Genomic DNA, 17127 nt, shown 5'->3' with positions numbered 1-17127 from the left:
ACTGTCCTCATCCATAGGTGTATGATTTTTGTCCATTCTCTTCATGAACCCCCCATACCCCTTTCCCCCTGAGAATTATCAGTCCACTCCCTTTCTATGCCCCTGATTCTATTATATTCACCAGATTATTCTGTTCCTCAGGTTTTTAATTCACTTGATTTTTAGGTTCGCTTGTTGATAGATATGTATTTGTTGTTCATAATTTTTCTCTTTACTTTTTTCTTCTTCCTCTTCTTTAAGAATACCTTTCAGCATTTCATATAATACTGGTTTGGTGGTGATGAACTCCTTCAGCTTTTTCTTATCTGTGAAGCTCTTTATCTGCCCTTCAATTCTGAATGATAGCTTTGCTGGGTAGAGTAATCTTGGTTGTAGGTTCTTGCTATTCATCACATTGAATATTTCTTGCCACTCCCGTCTGGCCTGCATAGTTTCTGTTGAGAAGTCAGCTGACAGTCGTATGGGTGCTCCCTTGTAGGTAATTAACTGTTTTTCTCTTGCTGCTTTTAATATTCTCTCTTTGTCTTTTGCTCTTGGCATTTTAATTATGATGTGTCTTGGTGTGGTCCTCTTTGGATTCCTTTTGTTTGGGGTTCTGTGTGCTTCCTGGACTTGTAAGTCTATTTCTTTCAGCAGGTGGGGGAAGTTTTCTGTCATTATTTCTTCAAATAGGTTTTCAGTATCTTGCTCTCTCTCTTCTTCTGGCACCCCCATAATTCTGATGTTGGTACGCTTGAAGTTGTCCCAGAGTCTTTTTACATTATTTTCAACTTTTTGGATTTTTTTTTTTGCTTTTTGCTTTTTCGGTTGAGTGTTTTTTGCTTCTTTGTATTTCAATTCTTTGACTTGATTCTTGTGTTCCTCTATTCTGTTTCTGGGTCTCTGTATAATATTTTTTATTTCAGTCAGTGTATGTTTAATTTCTAGTTGGTCCTTTTTCATATCTTCGAGGGTCTCGTTATATTTATCGGCCTTTTCTAGGATATTCTTAAAAAGTCTTATCACCGTGGTTTTGAATTCTATATCCAGTCGTTTGTTTTCCTCCATTTCTTTCGTTTGTGATCTGATTCTTTGACCCCACATTTTCACTGATTCCCTGAGTTGGTAAGGTAGATATTTGTGCTAGGTTTCCAATATGGCCCAGTGGGTCTGCTTCCCCAGTTAACCTGAGGTGGACACTCTTGGTGCACCCCTTTGTGGACTGTGTGTACAGCCTTGTTGTAATTAAGTCTTTATTGTTGTTGGTATCACTGGGAAGAATTGACCTCCGGGCCAGTTGGCTGTAAGGATCAGCTGTGTCTATGCTGGGAGAAGTTCGGTGCTGGAGACAGCCTTATAGGATTAGACTTGCCAAATTGCAATAGCCTCTGTGCTCAGCTTGGATGGGGTGGAGTCTCAGTCTTGGCTTCCTGTCAGCCTTGCCCTTGCGCACATGTGCGCTTTCAGTCCTCCACCTTCCCCAGCTCGAGTCTCCGCCTGAGAGTCCAGACTCCCCCCACAAGAGCGTGGGTCCCCAGGGGCTCGCCTGGAACTGGGGTTCACTGCAGTCAGAACTGGGGCTCAGTGCAGTCAGAATCCTCTGACTCCCTTCCACCAGGGAAAGCCTGTGGCAACTTCCGCAGCCTTTGTGCACACTGGCCCGCGTGCGCCTTCAGACTTCTGCCTTTCCCAGCTCGAGTCTCCGCCCGAGAGTCCAGACTCCCCCCATAAGAGCGTGGGTCCCCAGGGGTTCGCCCGGAACTGGGGTTCAGTGCAGTCAGAACTGGGGTTCAGTGCGGTCGGAGGCTTCCTTCCCCCTTCCGCCAGAGAAAGTCAGCCAGGCTCTCAGCCGCCCTTCCTCTCTGCGCGCACAAAGCCCCTTTGCCGTACCTCCAATTCTCTGTGAGCTTTTCTCTTTCCTTCTAGTTGTAGAATTTTCACTCAGCCAGCTTTCCTGTGGTTCTGGATGGTGTCCGTTCTGTCTTTTAGTTGTAGTTTTGAAATTGTTGTGCGAGGCAGCAGTTTAGGTGTTTACCTATGCCGCCATCTTGGTTTCTCTGTCCTGCTTTTTTTTTTTAAGCAATAAATTTGGATTGTGATAGTAAACCTCACTTATAATCAAGCCTGTATGTCTCCCTATCTGAATATTTCTATAATACCTATCACTTTAGCATACCAGAGATTGTGTTCATTTATAGAAAATAACAATAAATGTCACCTGATCATTTGATCTTCTAGTAATATTTTATGGCAAGATATATTATTCTAGTAATTGAACTATTATAAAACTGAGGCATACAGAAATAAATCACATTGAACAATTAAAGAATGTCTCAAATATCAAAGCATAGTACACTTAGGGCCTCCCTTGTTCTCTGCCTCAAATATCATAGCATAGTACACAGTTCACATGGAACTCAGCTTCCTTTAAAATAGGAAGGGATGCCATAATCATGAAGCAGCTACTTCCACACATTTTTTTTAATTTAATTCACAGAACATACTCTTTGTACTAATTGTTGGAAAATCACCCTAGCAATTGCCTCTGTTCCTCTCTGTATTGTTGCCTTACATTCTGATGTCATTGCTGCATTTTTATCATCCACTCGCTCTAATAAGATTGTGAATTATTTAAGGGCAGAGATCATGATTTGAGCTTGTGTTTCTCTGTCATGGTGCCCAGATTAATACTCAAATGCCATGCAGTCCAAATGACTGTGATGAGAGAGGCCCATGGTTGCTGGAGACCTCTGATATTTATTTAAGGGGCCTCACTTGTTCTGTGCCTTTACAGAGGGGTAAGTAGGGGCTGAGGGAATTTGGGGAAACCCAGACAGAATTCTTCTGAAAGATTTCCTAAACTGGCGCCCAGGACCGCATTTGTCCAATTAAAACCTGGACACACAGCAATAACAAAGACACTGGTCTCCTACTGCTAATGTGTGGGGATCAAACCCCAGCCTGCAGGAACTCACCCCCGCAGTCAGGACCGGGTCGATGGGTGGACCTGGGCTGGTGCTCCTAACTCTGGGTAGAGGGAGATTCCCGTGACCCGGGAAACTATCAACCAAAAAATTAGAGAAGCACAGAGGATGATTCAAAAACATGAAAGATAATGCTGGTGATAACCTTCAATCTCTGGGGTAAAAACAAACCAAAACAAAACCCTAAAATTGTACATGCACGCATGGAAAAACGTTGCTCAAGGGAAAAGCGATTCAGACCTGTGCCACGTGCCCAAACAGCTCCATAGCGCAGGCTGGTCAGCAGAGCAGCTTCTTCACCCGGGACCTCAGGCAGCTTGGCCTCTTCGCCACAGTACCGCCAGGTGGCTTGGCTTGGCCTCTTCATGGCTGCTGGGCCTCCCACTCCCCCCCGGAACACCCCCCAAGAAGCCAAGGGAACTGAAGCAGCAGGCGTGTGGAGCAGCCGGCCCTACCCCCGCTGTGAGCGCTGCCATCTTTGTGATGGCGGGATGGTCAATTTGCATATTACTGCTTTATTATATAGGACTAGTGACCCAGTGCACGAAATTCGTGCACATTAAAAGGGAATTAATTAGAGGAAATATTTTAATATTGCTGTTTGCCCTTTCTCTAATAGAAGTGTCAGAGATGAAAGAAAATTAGTAAAATGTATATGAAAATCTTCCTCCTGTCAGAGTCTGGGGCATGCCATGGGAACCAGAGTCAAATCCCTGCCCACCCACGTGCGCCTCAAAATCGCGCGAGACCCAGACACGGCCGGCCCCACCCCCTTCAAGCCCTGCCGGGTGGGGGGCATGGCCTCAGGTCGCTTCGCTCGGTCTGGGGGAGGGGCTCACCTTGAGGTCCCCTGGCCTGGGCCAGAGAGCGTGGCCTGAGGCCCCCCGTCAATCCCCGCCAGGCAGGGGGCGCATCCTCAGGTCCCCCGGCCCAGTGCGGGATGCATGGCCTGAGGTCCCCCAGCCCCAGGGCAGGGGGCACGCCTTGAGTTCCCCATCAAGCCCCGCGGGTGGGGGCATGGCCTGAGGTCCCCTGTCAAGCCCTGCCGGGCCGGGGGGTGCAGCCTCAGGTCCCTGCTGATTGCTTGTTAAGGCTTGTTACGGGAACTTGGCCTCTGCTCTGGGCGCAGCCATCTTGTGTTATGAAATCCCTGCCTCCACTGTGGGCGCAGCCATCTTGTTACAGCATGACAGTCAATTTGCATATTCCCTCTTTATTAGATAGGATAATGAGTTAGAATAGGAATCCACTTCAGTTCTATTAGAATCCATTGGTCAAGTTTAAAGCCTTATCTCATAGGTCACCTCTGCTCTGTCAGGGTTGCCTCTGGAGGTCCCTGCAGGTTGGTCACAGGCTCAGATTCATTCTTGACCCTTACTTCAGAGAATGCTCAGCAGCTCACTCGCTCTTGGCCAGCCATTAACTTCACTGTAGGCTCTGTTCTGTCCTCCTTCCTCACAGCTGCTAAAACTCTTTATAAGGAGGGGAATGCATCCAGTGTGGGCCTCAGCACAAACTTGGATGGCCAGCAGGACATTGCTCATGAAAGTTTCTTTGATGAACTATCAGTCCCTGTGCATTCATCATGCTCAGTTACCAGCACCTCGCCTCGCTTGTGGCATGCCTATGTGGTTTGCTGCATATGTACTACCCAGAACTAGTCAGGCGATCTCCAATTGCTCCTTCTCAGTCCTTGTTGGCCCCTCTCCTTGCTAGCTCTTTCTTCATAAATCTTCAAAGTTCTCTCTTCAGCCCTCTTCTAGGCAATCAGTTTTCACATCTGTGCTGTTGACACAGCATCCTCCCCAAAGTCACTGTGGTGGGTGCCTCAGGTCCTCTTGGTCTTCCTTCCCTACTTCTACTCAGCACTCTAGTCGTGTAGAATCTAGCTCTGCTTCATTATTTATTTATCTCCATCTTTTCATTCCCACCCTCTCAACTCAGGCCCTCACCATCTCATAGCTGGACTTCCACACAGAATTTTTTTTTTTTAAATATATTTTATTGATTTTTTACAGAGAGGAAGGGAGAAGGATAAAGAGTCAGAAACATCGATGAGAGAGAAACATCGATCAGCTGCCTTCTGCACACTCCCCACTGGGTATGTGCCTGCAACCAAGGTACATGCCCTTGGCCGGAATCGAACCTGGGACCCTTGAGTCCGCAGGCCGACGCTCTATCCACTGAGCCAAACCGGTTAGGGCCACACAGAATTTTTCTCTCAATTAGCCTACCCCAGAGTCTGCCTTCCTAAAACACAGGCTGAGTCTTCAAAAACCTTGAAAAGCCCCCTGTTGTGCCTGACTTTGTACAATAGGGGCCTTTAGCTAGTATTCAAGGCCCATCAGAGCCTGGCTCTGTTCTTCTCTACAGTTTGTAATCTATTTACAGGCACGCCGCTCTTGTGTGACCACTGCTTTGTGAAGTCTCATTTCATTCCTCAGCATTAAAGTTACCTTCAAAACAAGAATCAGCGTAACTGCTAACACTTAATGGACACTGACCACATGCCAAGCTCTGTTCTAAGTAATTTTCAAACATCGTCTCATTTAATCCTCACAGCAATCTGATGAAGTGGGAATGATTAACCAGTTAAAATCAAGAGCTGTTTGCTCGCCACTCGATGTGTTCCTCTTCTGCAAATCGCCCTCATCAGATTGTTCTTTCCGCACCTCCTCGTGTCCTGTCTCTGTTATTTTCCCTCTCTCGGCTAGATTTATTCTCTACCAACTGGACGGACTTCTTTACCTCACTCTTCCAACATCCTCAAGATTGTTCAAAACCCTTCCCCAGATCTCCTAGGTTTCCATTCTTTCCCTCACTTTCTCCTCACTCTCAAACTTCTTGAAAGCTTACTGGCGCTGCTTTCTGAGCCCTCACTGACCTCCGTCCTTGTCCTTTAGCGTCTGCCTATCCCACCTCACTGACACTGCTTTCAGAGGCCACTAACGGTTTCTCAACAGGCACTGTTGAAACCCCTCCGCAGCTGCTAGCTGTGAATCCATCCGTCCCGCCCCCCCACACCAACACACACACACACACACACACACACACACACACACACACACACACACAACTTCCGGTTCTCAGATCAGCTGTGCGCTCACCCTGTACAGCGTGGCTCAGGCTTTCCTCAGTCTGGAACTCGGGACTCCTGCCGGGAGCCCACGCATCCTAACCCGGCTCAGGTGCCTTTGCCTTCACGAGTCGACTTTGGTCCATACACAGAACCTTGTATTTCCCTCCTCTGAGCCCTCATAGCAACTTGCCTGACTTTCCTTATAGCACTTTTTGTCTTAGATTTTGTTATTTGAACACTTGTCTGATCCTTTCTGCCCACTTGCATTCCTTATGTCACCGCGCACAGTGCCTTGCAGTTCAGGGGAACCTAAAGGGTAGCGTTTCCCTAAATCTTTCCCAGAGCTCCCAGCGTGCCTCGCCCAGATCGCAGTGGGTGCTTATAATTAGCAAGGCCTGGCTGGCCCAGGGAGATTCAAGGCTCCAAGTTTGTGGCTTTGTGCCTTGTCTTGTTTCTTGGTATATGGCAATGTTTCAGATGCCTGCCAAAGTCAGGATGAACCTCCTCTCTGAAATAACTAATTTATTTTGGTTCTTTAAAAAAAAAAAAATTAGGAGTGGCCTGACCCTGGCCTTTGCTGGAGCAAGAGCAAGAGCAGGAGAGCCCCAGAGTGCTCCTCTGCCCACCAGGCTCCCTTCTCCCCCGCCACCACCCTCTTTGCCCACCATCCCCAAGTGAGGGGTGACTCCAGGAAGTGGAGATCCCGAGGAATCCGGCAGGTCACCATATGCAGCACAACATGGCAGGAGTGGAGGAAAGGATATCCAGTGTTCTTCTCAGGTGAAAGGAGCAGTAGATGAGTTGGCAGAAGTATATGTAATTTCTGCAGTAGAATTACACACTCTGGAGAATTAGTAGCAACAGGAGATAAAGACAGTAGAGTCATCATCTTTCAACAGAAGCAGGGGAACAATCTCATAGCAGAGGAATATCATGCTTACAGCACCTTTCAGAGCCACGAACCAGAGTTTGACTACTTGCAAAGTTTAGAAATAGAAGATCAGCAAAATTAGGTGGTTATCCCAGAAAAATGCTGCCCAGTTTTTATTGTCTATCAATATGGTAAAACAAAATTACAGAAAATCAGTGAAAGGGACAAGAGACCAGAAGGGTGTAACTTAAAAGAGGAAGATTGCATGCCAGTCGTTAGGCCCATGGATCTCGTGGCTGAGGCCAGTCTGTGAAGAATATTTGCCAGTGCTCACACATATCACATCAACTCAATTTCTGTTAATAGTGGTTATGGAACATTTATCTGCAGATGATTTATGGATTAATCTTTGACATCTGGAAATTACAGATAGGAGTTTTAATATTGTGGATATCAAGCCTGCACCATGGAAGAGATAACAGAGGTGATTACAGCACAGAATTCCATGAAGACAGCTGCAGCACGTTTGTATATGGCCCAGTGAAGGAACTGTTGGGTTCTGTGACATAAGGGCACATGCCCTCTGTGACAGCATTCTAAACTGTTTTAGGAATCTGAAGATCCCAGTAACACATCTTTTTTTTTTTTTATCATCTTCTCTATTCCTGATGTAAAATTCAGCCATAGTGGTCGATACATGATGACTAGAAACTAAAATTTGGATCTTAAATATGGAGACCAGGCATGTGGAAACATACCAGGTACATGAAAAACCTCAGAAGTAAGCTGGTTCACTGTATGAAAATGACTGAATATTTGACAAGTTTGGATGTTGTTGGAATGCCTCTGATAGTATTATCATGACTGGATCTTACAATTTTTTCAGAATTTTTGACAGGAACACAAAGTGAGACATAACCCTAGAAGCATCAGGAGAAAACAATAAACCTTGCATGGTTCTAAAGCCACACAGAGTTTGTGCAAGTGGTGAGAGAACACAGCCTAGACTTCAACAAGAACATGCCTCATACAGCTGGCACCCCACAAAGAGAATCATTGTTGTAGCGACTACAAACAATCTGTCTATATTTCAAGACAAAGTGAAGTAGGGTTGGCATTCCTGCTTAGTAGAGATAGTTGACTCGAGCATTCATACCTAAAAAGAGAGAGGTCCATCGTGGCGCCTCCTTCCAGTATTTGACAATGTGCCATTGGACAATACATTTTCTTATAGCGACATGGAGGAAGCTCTGTGGGTTCATCATTGTGGTGTTCTCCATGTCTGCTAGCCATGAGGTCAGGGTAGGGCACTTTTAATTTAAATGACTTCTTGCACCATCTTGCCTACTGGACCAGATTGGACTGTGTCAACATTAATTTATTCCACTTTTTTGTGTCTTCCATTGTGATGACATCAAACTCAGTGAAAGCCTCAGTCATACTTATAGGATTTAATTGTGTATTCTCACTACTGTATCATGTGTGGAATACACCCCTCCCCCCCTTTTTAAATTAAATACAGCTCATTCTTACTGTGGCTTATAGCATTCCTCCTCTTCTGGCCTCCTGGACTCTTCACCTTCATGTCTCTTCCCCTTGCCCTTTACACACGGTCTTGGTGGTGGTATATTAAGAAAAGAAAGATGAAAGCTCACTTAATGAGTCAGTTTGGGGTCAGTGGTAAAGGGTGGTTATATATATTGTGAACTGGACTCTTGGGATTTTTGTTTGTGTGTGTGTGTGTGTGTGTGTGTGTGTTTTAAATATGTTTTTATTGATTTTAGAGAGAGAGGAAGAGAGAGAAACATCTATGTGAAATAGAAACATGTATTGGTTGCCTCCCATAACCCAGTACCAAAGCCATAACCTGAGCATGTGCCCTGACTGGGAATCAAACCAGCGACCTTTTGGTGTAAGGGATGATACTCAACCAACTGAGCCACACCAGCCAGGGCATGAACAAATGTTTTAATAACAGTTGGCTATAATCACTCCTTGCCATGTCTGGCACTGAAAATAAGGGGGCGGGAGGGTGGGGGAATTACCACTGAATAAAAGAGACAAAGAATGGAGAGAAAAAAAAACAAAACAATGAAGCAGAAATTTCAGGCAACCTAAGATTTAGAGACCAAGGGTTATGCTACTACCCCTTTCTTCTCTATTCAAAATAATATTACAAGCCTTCTGCTTAGGAAATTCCTTTTCTGTATTCATTGTATCCAAGAATACTTGCAAACCCATTCCTACCACCACTCTCTGTCAAGAGTGGGGCAAGAGCTTCAGCCTGTGCTACTCAATGGTTAGAGTGTCAGCCTGCGCACCAAAGGGTCGTGCATTTGAGGGCACGTACTTGGGTTGCAGGTTCGATACCTGGCCCTGATTGGGGAATGAGTGGGAGGCAACCAATTGATGTGTCTCTCACATCAATATTTCTCTCTCTTTCTCTCCCTTCCCTTACACTCTTTCTAAAAAATCTGTGAGGAAAATATCTTTATGTGAGGATTAACAAAAAAAAAAAAAGAATGGGGGCAGAGGGAGGACTTTACCACCTCTTTTGAGGCTCCCGGGGGCAAGCAGAGCCCAATGGCCTCTTCGATGTGAATCCAACAGGTTCTTTCCTCTTTTTCAGTAGCCCCATGGGACAGCAAATTGGCAGCTTTTTTATCCTCACCTAAGGATATGTTTTTATTGATATTTTTATTTATTTATTTATTTATTTATTTATTTATTTATTTGAGAGGGAGGAAGAGAGAGAGAGAAACATCTATGTAAGAGAAACATCAATTGTTTGCCTCCTACAGGCTCCCCCAACCCAGGGGTCAAACCCACAACCTTTTGGTGTAAGGACAATTCTCCAACCAACTGAGCCACCAGGCTAGGGCCAAATTGGCAATTTTTACAAAAAGATTTTTCACACGAACTTTGCAAACTGCAGACTTTATTTGTTGCAGTAACATGAAATGGCTCTTTCTGGGAAAGTGAGCACAGGCAGTGTAACTGACTTCGCATAACACCTAACAGCCATGGTTCGCAAATCCCTTTCATGTCCTATTGATACATGGAACTTGGGGTGCGGACTCTTCCTGTGGGTTCTTATCCTGCAAAGTTTGAAGAATAAAATTCGTGGCTCAAGATTTTAAATAAAAATGTGTAAGTTTATTGGAACCATATACAAACTCCCCCTGGGCAAGGATCCCCAAAGGGAACCCCCTGGGTAGGGGTCCCAAAATGGGGAAAGTCTGCTTGCTCTCTCTAATGGGAAAAACATCAATCTTCTGAGTTTCTTTGTCTCTGGGCTTATAAATGCTAGGAGCTCTTTGTCTGAACATGACCCTTTCTAATTAGACTCTTCCTTAATTTATGTCCCCGTGTTTTCCTAATTGGTCACTCTCTTGCATAGTATCAGCTTCAAAGTTCAAAGCCCACCTGGTGCCCTCCTTACCTTGCAACATTCCTCTGTCCTCTGTGAATGTATGCCTTCCCCTTCCCCTTACCTTCTGACATTGCTCTATCCTCTGTAAAAGTAAGATAAACATTCTGGCTGCCCCAAGCCCTCACCTATGCATTCCTCTCCCATGAATCCTCCACCCCCCATATTCCCTGCCTGTCCTGTCTCTAAAATTCCTTTCACTATGAGAAAGGAAAAAGCCATTTTATGGTTAGGGTTGGAAGCTTTAAGCCTTATGTGGACAAGGGTCTCTTAGGACATTTGGTCTTTGGGCTGCTAACTGCATTGCTTTTTACGTGTGCTCCTCTTTTTTCAGTCTCTAACTTTTCTGTCTTTTCCTTTCTCCTTTGCTTATGTTTCCCCTGTTTCTTTTCCCTACTGTTTATCTTAGGCTAGTCATTGGTGATCCTGAGACACCCCCAGATGTTGCCTGGCTCTGCTTTTAGAAAGCGCATCTACAGCCTCCCTTCAGCTTAGATCTAATTCCGTTGCCTTCTCAGGGTTTCTACTGGCAACATTAGCTGTCTGAGGCCCTCTGGGAGTGCACAGGCCCCAGGTAACCTTTCGTGCTCTCCTCTGGCCTGTGTTCAATGAACTCAAGTGACCTTTGCCAGCCTTGGATGACAAAGGAAGTAATCAAGTTTAGAACTGTGCCTGGGGTGGATGGGGGAGGGGCAGGCTGAGCCTTCCAGCTGGGCCACACCAGCCACAAGACCAAATAAGGGTGTGCAAGCCTCCCGTCTGTACGAAAGTTCAGAGTGCAGTGTGCAAAAGTGGGACTCAGTTTTCAGCGAGATAAGCTGTTACCCAACCCCGGTGGAGCTGCAGCAGCAGTGTGTGCAGCCAGCCCCTTCCCGCAGGGCTGCGGCGGGGAGAGGAGGCCTGGCCCGCGGGGCTTTCCCCAGGGAGAGTGGGGAAGGGGCTTTCCTTGCAGGGCCTTGTGACTTGTGACTGAAGGAACTGACAACCCACAGGTTTTACCCGGCGTTTCCATGGCCACTGACAGGGTTCCAGAGCGCAGCCAGGGTGAGTCATTAGCGTGTAGAGAAGGTCAGCGTGTGAGGACTCAGCCAGCAGGAAAGCAAACATTGTGTTGATGAGCCCACACAGGCCAGCGGTCTGACTTGTTTACTGAACATAAAGGTCTAGGGCAGGGCTAAGTTTGGGGCACTTCCAGCAGTATTAACACTATGTTTGCTAAACACACCCCAGGGTAGGGCCTGTGAGGATTGTAGTTATTGGACCAAAAGATTGGCAAAAGTCGGTTTCCTCTGTTGTGTTTGATAGCTTGCCAACACCCACCTCCTTCTCAGAGGCCTTCCAGCCGGACACAGTGTCGTCTTCTCCCTGAGGTGCTTCCTGTGGCACCCACTGACTGATTGCAGCACCGTGAGCAAGGGATGCTGCTACCCCAACCTGGCTCTCTTTCTCTCCTACCCAGCCCTATCCTTCCCCCTGCAAATCCTTCGCATCCTGCAGCCAAACCGCCATGCAAAGCTCGCCCTGCGGGGCCTGAAGCTTCCTGAGGGAAGGGAACAGGGTTTGTGTCCATGTTTGTATCCCTAAACCTTAACCCCAGGCTCGGGCCTCATGTGTGCCTAGTCCCGGTGGGCTCCATGGCAGTGATTCACCCTCTCAGAGCCCTGCTGGGGCGGGGAGGGGGGAGGGAGTTTTGTGCGCCTCCAGATCCCTCCTCCTAGCCTGGGCAGTGTGCGGTCCGGGTTGGCTGGTGCCACCTGACAGCTGCTCGCCTCAGGCCCCGCTCTGCACCCCCTCCTTTCTGCCCTAGGTTTTCTCTGTCATTGCTGAGAGACTCGGGTGCCCAAGCCTGCTCAGCCCTAAAGTGTTGAAGAGTTAACACCCTGTGAAGATAAATAGCTCTTTCTCCTCTGGACAGCTGAGCAGGTCTAAGATGCTTGCATACAACTTCAAACACTCCCATGAGATCACGCAGTCAATGCCCATGCAGGGGTCAAGTTGATAAAGCGTCCTGTGTGGGTTCTCCTTCCCTCTGTCATTCCTGCTTCCAGGGGTCACACACCCCAATAAAATACACATGCACCCTAGACTCTGCTTTCTGGGAAACCCAGATGAGGATATCTGCAGAATGTGACACATCCAGAGCCCTTTATCTAAAAGTTATCTCGCAAACTGACTTGCTTTCAAAATTCAATTCCTCTAAATACATTTCTACTTTCATATGTCTCATTCTTTTAGACTGAGAAGTCAAAACCAAAATTAAACTTTAGTATCTTGAGGGTTTTCTTATTTTGTGTTGCATTAACATTCCTTACCTTAGGTGTATCTGTACTTTCTTTATTTTTGCTTTGAAAATGCCCCCAAACTCTCTTATCTTGAGCATTTCTCACAAGCCACAACACAGGAGGTTAGAGAAATCGCTCCCTGGTGGCAGAGCAGCAGAATTTCGGATCTCCTCCCTTTAATGGCCATGAAATTGGTGTCTCTGCCTGAGCTGACTTTGACTTTTAGGCTTCTCTACTTATTTCCTTAGAGTAAATTTCTAGAAAGATAAGGTCAAAGGCACAAGTAATCACATATAAGCAAACTGCTCTCTAATTGTAGCAATTTAAACTCCCACCAATAGTCTAGAACAGCGCCATTCCCTGTGCCCTTCTCCACACAGATGTCCTGCTTTAAGTTAGCATTTCTTTGATTCTTTCTGAAAATTGGAAGAATATATGTTGGGGAGAAAACAAAGATGTCAGCATAGGTAAACACCTAAACTGCTGCCTCACACAACAATATCAAAACTACAACTAAAAGACAAAACGGACACCATCCAGAACCACAGGAAAGCTGGATGAGTGGAAATTCTACAACTAGAAGAAAAGAGGAAAGCACATTGAGACTCAGAGGAGCTGCAAAAGGCTGAGGTACGGAGACTCACACGCGGAGAGGACAGCGGCTGTGTGCACGGGCGGCTGAGTGCACAGCTGGCTTTCTAAAGCAGGAGGGAGAAGGAAGCTTCAGATTGCACTGAACTCCAGTCCCAGGCGAGACGCTGGGAAACCAGACTCATTCGGGGGAAATCTGGACTGTCAGGAAAAGAGAAAGCACACTGAGACTTGGGAGCTGCGGAAGGCAGAGGTCCGGAGGCACACACGCGCAGAGAGGACTGACAGCTGAATGCACAGGAGGCTGAGTGCGCGGCTGGCTTTCTAAAGCAGGAGGGAGACGGAAGCTCCTGACTGTGCTGAACTCCAGTTCCAGAAAAGTTTCTGAGAACCCCGACTCACTGGGGGAGAAACTAGACTGTCTGGCAGCGAGAAAAACTCGAGGGCGGCTTTCTCTCAGAGGTGCTTGCAGCAATTACCGCAGGACACTGAGACCCAGGGGCCTCATAGGGCAGGGCTGACAGGAAACCAAGGCTGTCTGCTCCTCCCTGAGACTCCGCCCCATCCAAGCTGAGCACAGAGGCTTTTGCAATTTTGCAAGTCTTGTCTCATAAGGCTGTCTCCAGCACAGAAGTTCTCCCAGCATAGACACAGCTGATCCTCACAGCCAATTGGCCTGGAGGTCAATTCCTCCCAGTGATACCAACAACAATCAAGACTTAACTACAACAAGGCTGTACACACAATCCACAAAGGGGTGCACCAAGAGTGTCCACCTCAGGTAACTGGGGAGGCTGAGCCACTGTGCCCTAGAGGACACCTACCACACAAAGCTAGTCTACCAACTCAGGGAAGCAGCGAAAATGCGGAGACAAAGAAACAGATCACAAACGAAAGAAATGGAGGAAAGAAAACAACTGAATATAGAGTTCAAAACCACGGTTATAAGGTTTTTCAAGAGTTTTCTAGAAAAGGCCGATAAATTTAGCAAGACCCTTGAGGATATGAAAAAGGACCAACTAGAAATTAAGCATACACTGACTGAAATTAAAAATATTATACAGAGACCTAACAGCAGACTAGAGGACCGCAAGAATCAAGTCAAAGAGTTGAAATACAAAGAAGCAAAAAACAATCAGCCGGTAAAGCAAAAAGAAAAAAGAATCCAAAAATTTGAAGACAGTGTAAGAAGCCTCTGGGACAACCTCAAGCGTACCAACATCCGAATTATGGGGGTGCCAGAAGAAGAGAGAGAGCAAGATACTGAAAACCTATTTGAAGAAGTAATGACCAAAAACTTCCCCCACCTGGTGAAAGAAATAAACTTACAAGTCCAGGAAGCACACAGAACCCCAAGCAAAAGGAATCCAAAGAGGACCACACCAAGACACATCATAATTAAAATGCCAAGAGCAAAAGACAAAGAGAGAATATTAAAAGCAGCAAGAGAAAAACAGTTAATTACCTACAAAGGAGCACCCATACTATTGTCAGCTGATTTCTCAACAGAAACTATGCAGGCCAGACGGGAGTGGCAAGAAATATTCAAAGTGATGAATAGCAAGAACCTACAACCAAGATTACTCTACCCAGCAAAGCTATCATTCAGAATGGAAGGTAAGATAAAGAGCTTCACAGATGAGAAAAAGCTAAAGGAGTTCATCACTGCCAAACCAGTATTATATGAAATGCTGAAAGGCATTCTTTAAGAAGAGGAAGAAGAAGAAAAAGGTAAAGATAAAAATTATGAACAACAAATACATGTCTATCAACAAGTGAATCTAAAAATCAAGTGAATAAAAAATCTGATGAACAGAATAAACTGGTGAATATAATAGAATCAGGGGAATAGAAAGGGAGTGGGCTGACAATTCTCGGGGGGAAAGGGGTGTGGGAGGTGTGGGAAGAGACTGGACAAAAATTGTACACCTATGGATGAGGACAGTGCGGGGGAGTTAAGGGCAGAGGGTGGGGTGGGAACCAGGTGGAGGGGAGCTATGGGGGGAAGAAAGAGGAACAATTGTAATAATCTGAAAAATAAAGATTTATTAAATAAAAAAAATAAAAAAGAACTACTACTATTGGGCACCACTGAGAATAGCAACAAAGAATCAGAATTTTGGAACTGAGAACTATTTACTGCTAACATTTTCTGCTTTTGTAGTTAAATTCATACTTTGATCATATAAAAATATTTACACTTAGGAAGTGTTTTACTTCATCATTATTATTATGTAGTATTTAGATTGGAAGCATGTATATATGATACTTTAAATTCACTTGTTAATATTCCCGATGTGCTTGAGAAAATGTGTATGTCAATGTTTTAATAACAGGATTTTATATATGTCTATTCAACCAAACTTGTTAATTTTGTTATCCAAATTTTCTAAACTCCTACTCATTTTTTAAGCTCTGCAATCTATTAGTTTATGAAGGGTAAGCTAAAATATCACCATATGCTGGCTAATTCATCAGCTCTATTAATTCTGTCAATTTTTACTTCCGATGATTAAGATGTATTGTTGGAAAGATATATATACTGGTATATATATATATATATATATATATTTACTTCCTATGATTAAGATACAAACAAAATAAATATATAATCTTGAAAAAAAATAGAATATATGTTGGCAGCTTACATTTCTTGCTTTGTAAAATACCAGTTTCTTTAAATAATCTTTTTTTATATATTTTTTTATTGATTACAAGAGGAAGGGAGAAGGAGAGAGAGAGATAGAGACATCAATGTTGAGAGAGTCTCATTGATCGGTTGCCTTCTGCACACCCCACACTGGGGATCAAGCCCACAACCCAGGCATGTGCCCTGACTGGGAATTGAATCGTAACCTCCTGGTTCATAGGTCAACACTCAACCACTGAACCATGCCGGCCAGGCTCTTTAACCAATCTTTAACAGGCTTTTAGAGATTTATCTTTATTGTTGAAAGCATTCCAGATGACCCCCCTACCCCACAATCCCCTCAGGCCTTCATCACCCTATTGTCTGTGTCCATGCGTTATGCATATGAATCCTTTGGTTAATTTCTCCCTACCCACACCTCAACCACTGGCTTCCATCTGAGATTCCTTAATCTGTAACATGCAGCTTATTTTGTTCTTTGTTATTTTTTTTTTAATTTAAGTTCTTTATTGTTTAAGGTATTACATGAGTCTCCTTTTTCTCCCATTGACCTCTCCCTTGCCGCTCCCAACCCCCCAGCACAGGCTCTCACCCCACTACTGTTTGTATCCATTGGTTATGCTTATATGCATGCATAAAAGTCCTATGGTTGATCTATTACTCCCCCCCCCCCCCCCCCCCCCCCCCGCTTCCCTCTGAGGTTTGAGAGCTTTGACAGTCTGTTCGATGCTTCTATGTATGTCTCTGGATCTATTTTTGTTCATCAGTTTATGTTGTTCATTATATTCCACATATTGAGAAGGCTAACCCCTATTTTGTAAAACTACTGTTTGGAATTCTCTGCTGTTTTTTTAGACGGACTCTTATTCTAAAAAAATAACTTTGCTTTCTAGCCTGCTTTAGCCTGCTTGAATAATGAGGAAGATAAACTTAGCTGTCTGACCTTGTAGGCCAGAGACTAGATATGCCCATACTCTCAATGCCATGCCAGGTGCATTTTTTAATTGTATAGAACTGTGTTGTTTTAAAGGCCAGCAGCAGGATAACCACTAAGTGCATATAGGGCTGGCTCTTTAATAAAAAGGGAAGTTCTGCTTGTAGCCTTGCTTAGAATTTGAATTCATTTTCTCTAAGCCCACCGGTGAATAAAGTGTGACTCCAAACTGTCCGAGCATTGTTTGATTATTCCGGTTCTCTGTAACAATATGAGTGAGATCATATGACACTTGTCTTTCTCTGACTGGCTTATTTCTTTAATAGA

The 17127-nt window shown here is 45.1% G+C and overlaps 1 protein-coding gene and 1 pseudogene across 3 annotated transcripts in view; both read left to right on the top strand.

Moving 5' to 3' along the window:
- Positions 1-17127, top strand: part of PIGL (phosphatidylinositol glycan anchor biosynthesis class L) — a 97369-nt gene that overhangs the window by 55397 nt on the left and 24845 nt on the right. The gene's annotated exons all lie outside the window — the stretch shown is intronic.
- LOC308254451 (serine/threonine-protein phosphatase 2A 55 kDa regulatory subunit B alpha isoform-like) lies at positions 2977-8022 on the top strand (annotated as a pseudogene). The gene is made up of 2 exons: positions 2977-3010; positions 6734-8022. The product of its transcript is annotated as a serine/threonine-protein phosphatase 2A 55 kDa regulatory subunit B alpha isoform-like (transcript).

The sequence above is a fragment of the Plecotus auritus genome (assembly GCF_963455305.1).
Source record: "Plecotus auritus genome assembly, chromosome: 7".
Taxonomy (NCBI): domain Eukaryota; kingdom Metazoa; phylum Chordata; class Mammalia; order Chiroptera; family Vespertilionidae; genus Plecotus; species Plecotus auritus.
The sequence above is the reverse complement of the archived record's forward strand: the minus strand, read 5'-3'. Positions and strand labels throughout refer to the sequence as shown.